The following is a 6,729-nucleotide window of genomic DNA, read 5'->3' as shown; positions in this document are numbered from 1 at the left end:
TGTCTATGTATTGCCTGAACATAGCTCTAATTTTAGTTTAGGATTCGTTCCTAGAAATGAAATTAGTGGGCCAAAGGCTTCGGCTATTTTTTGAGACTATTTGTATAAGCAACTCTGTGATGCGTATTTTCTCACAGCCTTAACAACTGTGAGGCGCCTCCACTAAAAAATATTTTTGTTCAGCTGGTGAGTAAAAACCATTCTGATTAGTTTAAAATCATTGTAGGCTCTATATTTTATTATTGTGGCATGTCTTAGATAAAATAAGAATTACAGTAACCAATTTAAGACTTACACAGTAAGGTTTTGGATTTCTGCATGGAGGAGTCTACTGTGCAAATTTCTTTGGTCTTCCTGAGTCCATATTCCTCCTACACCAGCTTTATCCTCCAGGTTTCCCAAGTTCCACCCCAAGCACATTAAAGTGAAGTGTCTGAAGTACATAAGAGGCAAAGATAGTACCACAACCACCTTGGCCCCCAAGATCAGTACCCTGGGCCTGTCTCCAAGACATGCTGGTGATGACATCCTCAAGGAAGCTAGTGATTGGAAAGGTCTGAGAGTGATAATGGAACTGACGGTTCAGGACAGACTTATGCTAAAGTCATAGTCAAAGTCTGATCATGACAGCCTGGGAGACGTCGTCAAGAGACAGAAAGAAGAACGACAACACAGCAGAAACGTCACATTTGATGAGAATGCCAACAGTGCCCAGAAGACACAGCACCAGTCCTTAACCACAGACAACTCTGCAACTATTAAAAGAAATATTGAGCACTTCCGTCTGTGGGCTGCAATGTGGATGAGCACCAACCCTGATGACGTTATAGGTAGTGGTGCAGTGGAATGCCCAGCTAGTAATGAAGCGTGAGATAAAATATTTGAGATAAAATATTTCAACAAAAGAGCATCTGACCAAAATAAAATAAGACATAGAGAAACTAATTTCACAGCTAGCTTTTTATTGTTTTTTTCCCTTGCTTAGTAGTAGCTAAGATAAACAAGTTTTCAATCAATCTGTGTTTCTTCTACCTATCATTCTGCCATTTATATTATCATCTATTAGTTACCTTCCCAACTACCTATTGCTTGCTGTGCTCTGTCTATAAAAAATTATTATTTTATAAAAATGTAATCTCATATCAGTGCTGTTTGCCTTTTTTGGGCTTAAAAATACATCTTGGGAGTTTCCCCTGACTATATTTAAAATGCCTCTGCTATTATGCATTTTTAAACAATAGGCTCCTTTCAACCCACAGAGGTGGGGCTGATCCCTAACTCAGATTTGATCGAGATGGCATCATGTAAGCACCAAGAGGAGGTGAAAAGATTTCTTATTTACAGGATGGGTCCTCTACAGACAGCAGAACATGCTTCTGAGCCGGTCTGCAAACAGCTTAAGAAAGTGGAGAAAGGAGATTTTGTAGGGCTTAGGGAGTTGTGGCTGAGGTGAGGGTCACCACACATGGCTTGTCACTTGTTTGGTTTGAAGCCACTCTAAGTGCCAAAGGAGGAGCTTTCTGGATGGCAGCGTGTAGTGGGGGTATGGAGAATCAAAAGCTGTCAGCCCTCACACATCAACACTGGAGTCCGACTTCTTAATTCAGACCGCCTGCTGTTCCTTGAGAGCACAGCCAAACAGATCTTTACTCTTGGAATATAATTCTTCAATTTCTAAAACCTAGACAGAGCAGAGGGACACACTAAGGTAATGAATTTGTCCTTTTTGTAGGTTTAGTAACCTCCCCTGCAAGATGGCCGTGTTCCTGATGGCATATGAATGGCAGTGACAAGCCCCCATCAAGCTGGCACGCCCAGCAGTTTGTAGCACCATCCAGAGTCTCCATCTGGAGAGGCCAGTGCCCTCTTGCTCTTCTGGCTCTGCTCTGATTTTATTGCTTTGTGACAACCAACCTACCTCATTCCTGAGACTCCACACTGCCAGCCTGGTTGTGCCCCAGTTTTCTAAAATGACCCTGTGTTGCTTCAGGCCTGATTCCCATGTGCCACTGAAGGGCTTGATCTGTTGCTTTGATAAAAGTGAGTTATAGGCCGCTTTGGTCCCAGGAGGACTACTCATCTTTGGTCTGTCCACCTGGGTTCTCTGTGGGCCCAGAGATTAAAGGTAAGAGGAGGTCTAATATCTTTCCAATCTCAGAACCACAGTTTGACTATTGTCTACTCAGCAAGAGCAAAGGGCTAAGCAACAGTAACCAGAGGGCATGCTGACTGCAGTCTAATCGCTGAACTTTGGGTAAAGGCTTGGAAATGTCTTATTGGTAGTACATAATAGCCAGGACAATTATTCTCTCCCTTGCAAAGAATTCTAATTAATGTGGAAATGTAAAAGAAAAGCCGGAATTGAGAACAGAAGATCTATGGGAACAAGATCTTGGCTCTCCCAGGAGGACTTTAGAGCAATAGGAAGTGCTTAGGCCCAATTTGACATTTCAGATCAAGCAGATTAAAGCCCATGGTTTTATCCACCTGGCATAATCCTAGCCTGTGGAAGCCACGGTTAATAATTATTGCCCTGAGCCTAGCGAGAGCTCCACAATAGAATCCCTTTTATTCTGGCAAACCAAGGGCATATTGTGGCCAGAATTTTCAAAGCTGGCAGACAAAGCTTTGGGCTGCTCTGGGTGGAAATGTTCTTAGCATGATAAGTGCTGTTGTTCGCTTGCCCTCAGCCACTTTCTGACCACTCTCGTCTTTGTATAACTAATCTCTCAATTCCACCTGTGTTCACCGCACGGCAGGGTGCCCTTGCACCTGGAAAAGCCCTCAGACATGGGGAGGAAAGAGAGTGAATGTTTTTCTGACTGTCCACTTCGACGATGTATCCGCTCACAGTGGGTTTCACCTGGCCACGTTCTGTCAAGCATTTTGGAGGCTTGCACGCTGACATTCTAATGGGTGAGGATTCGGTAACTCACTGAGGGCAGTACTGTGGAGTTGCCCTGGATACAAGGAGCTACTGCTCAAGGCAAACCAAGGAAATGCCGGGAATTTGCTCTATCCAAGGAGCTGAAGCAGGCATAAGAGGCTACCCAAGGCAAAGATGATAATCTATCTTAAGAATAAGGGGATGACAGATAACAGTTCTTGGGGAAAAAGCTATTCAGGTACTTTCTATTACCAAACTCTAGGGACCAACTTTTCCTGTCATCCAAGAATATGTGCCTTTGACTAACCACTCTTAAAGTTGAGTCTTTGGAGACAGGGATCAATTTACTAAGCATCGCTGTTTCGTCCTGGCCATCTAAAATGTAAAATAAGATAATGCATATAAGTCCTGGCACAGTTCTCAAGACACAACACCCATATAATGGCTGTTACTACCAACTTATAACTTAATATTCTCTCTTCTTCAGTACTTTTTCATCATTCTTCCATATCCATTTCTCTTTTGGTCCCCTTCCTCTGATCTCGATTCTTTTTCTTTTATTTTCTCTCAGCACACACTATGAATTGCTTTAATGGTGGTCTCTGTACACTTGATGTCAGGACACCGGACAAGCAGACGCACAGTGGACACGGCTGGCAGATAGGCTGTGAAGGAATGAAGAGTTCACGGTGCTCCCATGTTTTAGTGGCTAAGACAGCTCTAGGCCATCTCTTCCTCAGCCTCCTCAAACATTCCCTCCTCCTCAGCTGTAGCGTCCTGGTACTGATGGCTCTCAGACACGAGGTCGTTTATGCTGCTCTCAGCTTCGGTGAACACCATCTCATCCATGTCCTCACCCATGTACCAGCACAGGAAGACCCTGAGTAGGAACATGGCTGTGAACTGCTCTGAGATGCGATTGAGCAGCTCCCGAATAGAGGCGCTGTTGTTGCTGATGAAGGTGGCGGGCATTTTTAGACCCCGAGGTGGAATGTCGCAGACAGCTGTTTTTACATTGTTGGGGATCCACTCAAAAAGTAGCTGCCATTCTTGTTTTGGATGTTAAGCATCTGTTCGTCCACTTCCTTTAGAGAAAGGCGGCCCCTTTACACGGCAGCCGCTGTCAGCGCCCATGGCGGAGGTCACAGGCAGCCATCACATTCTTGGTCTCAAACATCTACTGAGTAAGCTCAGGAACTGTCAGGGCACGGTACTGCCGACTGCCCCAGCTGGTCAAGGGGGCAAAGCCAGGCAAGAAGAAGTACAGGCGAGCGAAGGACATCATATTTACAGCCAGTTTCCACAGGTCAGCTTTTAGCGGGCTGGGGAATCTCAGACAAGTGGTTACCCTTCTCATGGTGACAGACACTAGATGGTTCAGGTCACCATAAGTGGGTGTGGCCAGACCACATTGATGTTGTTTATGATTCTGTCTGGGTCCTCTTCCTGTATCTTGCTGATAAGAGGGTACCCATCCCAGACCCAGTCCCCCCACCCAGGGAGTGGGTCAGCTGGAAGTCACAGCTCTCAGCCCACAACGTCCAACACCCAGTCAACCAGCTCTGCACCTTCTGGGTAGTGGCCCTTGGCCCAGTTGTTCCTAGCTCCACCCTGACCAAAGACGAAGTTATCAGGTCTGAAGATCTTCCCAAAGGGTCCCGAGTTCACTGAGTCTATGGTGCCGGGTCCCGACTCCATGAACATGGCACAAGGCACATATTTGCCACCGGTAGCCTCGCTGTAGTAATGCCCTCCAGCTGGAGGTCGCTAGCTCCATGGTAGGTGCTGTTGGCATCAGTGCCATGCTCGTCGCTGATTATCTCCCAGATCTTAGCGCCAATCTGGTGGCCGCACTGCCCAGCCAACAGGTGCCTGATCTCCCTCATGGCGATTGTGGAGTCACCGCAGAGGAGGTACACGTAGGGAGGAGCAGGCACACAGAGAGCTACGGATTTGATTCTATCATCGATGATTTCTCCCTGTAAATATGTCCTTCTCTACTGTGCTATAGAATTTCCTGAAGATCAGAAATGTTATTCTTTCTCTTCTTCTTGACTACATCGGGCCTTGCTGGGTCATCTCAGACACTGGAATGTGCTTTGTAAATATGCCCAAGAGAGGGTTACCTTTCAATGGGAATTGTTCATCCTGTTATGTCTCTGCCGTTTAAATCAGTGCATGGCGTCGAGGCCTTGAGGCATCACCATCACCATTCATTACTTGTAGCCCAGGTGTGTGAGGTGTGCTGGGAGAAATGAATAACAGGGCTGGGCCAGAGGTAGCTGCGGTCCTTTCCCTCTGTTTTGTGGGTTTGTGGATGGTCTGTAGCGGGATATGGAGAATGACTACCGCAGGGAGTTTATTCCGCTGCCTGAATTTATCATCTGACGTGGAATTTCCGGCTTAGGAATTACCCACCTTTTGGCAATTTATGCACGAAGAAGACCTCAGGACAGTGCTTCCATGTATGTGGACCTATCTGCATTGCCCACGTGGCACGCCTGGGTTGGCTACCCAGAGGCTATTTAAGCTGTGGGCTGGCTTTCCCCAGGGTCAGATGATTGTTCAAGGTTCCTGAATAAACTGCATTGAAAAAAAAAAAAAGATCAGTTCAGGAGATGCTAAACTCAAAAAAAAAAAAAACACAGAAATGTTCTTCTCTTTTCTGCATATGGGTGGGGTAAAAGGGGAGGATACCCTGTAGATGTATAATTCTCCAGAGAAGAAAATTTGAGGATGGGCCTATAGTCATCCTATAGGTCCTAGTGTGTGTGCATTAGTCACGCAGGTTCCTTACCAGAGCCTTTGTTCACATAAAAGGGGGAAAAACATTATAAGTACTTAGTTCTGCCTTTCTGAAGCTTGTCCACTATACAGACCATCAGAGTCCCAGTGCTTACCATTGTCTTCTCTGTATGCAATATCTCATTCCTTCCTCTTAGTTACTTCCATCAAATATTTTCTATCCTGATCATTCAGGTTCTGACTTGAGACTTGAAACCTATGCTAATGGGTTCTTTGAAACATTTTTACAGTTTAACCTCTGATGTATATAATACATTATTCCCATTTTAAAAAAATATTCATCTATAAAACCAGTGGTGTCAATCTTTAAAAAAGAATCTTGAACAAATGGATTTCCTGACAAAAAACCTAAACCAGTAACATTGCTTTTTTGGCAGAGAAGGAATAAAGCTTGACTGTTGGCATATCTTTAAAACTATTTTATTGGGTTCTTATATCTCTATCTCTCTTCCAACCCTTATTTCACTCTGATTCCCTTCGAGCTCCCCCAACACTGGGTAGGAGAGAAAGAAGGTTAGAGTGGAAAGGGGCGCAGACCTCTATAGGATATTTCCTGTTGATTAGGGATGTAGAGTTCCTTGAGGTGAGTCCAATCTTCGTCATCAGAGAATCCAGCAGTCCAGCAAACTAGCAAACCAGCAAACCAGCAATCCAGCAATAGCAAATCATCATCAGCAGGACAAACCAGCAGCAGTGGGGGCAGCAGCAGGAACAGTGGCCATCACAGGCCCTCTCTGGGCTCTCCCATTTATACCCTCTCCAGAGTTTCCAGCTCAAATTGTCTGCAGTTGGCAAAAATCATGCCCCTGCTACCTTAGGAGTCAAATCATAATCACCTGGGATTAAAACAAAAACATATTCACATAACAGAATAGGTTTTTAACAAAAAACAAAACTCTCACTACACTTGACACTGGGTGCTGCATTTCTTAGAAGCAAGCAAAAATTTAGTCTTAGCTGGGCAGGGTAGCAACAAGCCTTTAATCTTAGTAGTTAGAAGGTAAAAGCAGGCAGATCTCTGTAAATCCAAGGCTCTC

General features: G+C 45.0%; 1 pseudogene; it reads right to left on the bottom strand.

Moving 5' to 3' along the window:
* Positions 1 to 3,607: 3,607 nt before the first annotated feature.
* On the bottom strand, positions 3,608 to 4,773 carry LOC110560434 (tubulin beta-4B chain-like; annotated as a pseudogene).
* Positions 4,774 to 6,729: the final 1,956 nt, after the last annotated feature.

This window comes from Meriones unguiculatus, chromosome 9 (assembly GCF_030254825.1).
Source record: "Meriones unguiculatus strain TT.TT164.6M chromosome 9, Bangor_MerUng_6.1, whole genome shotgun sequence".
Lineage (NCBI taxonomy): Eukaryota > Metazoa > Chordata > Mammalia > Rodentia > Muridae > Meriones > Meriones unguiculatus.
The sequence above is the reverse complement of the archived record's forward strand: the minus strand, read 5'-3'. Positions and strand labels throughout refer to the sequence as shown.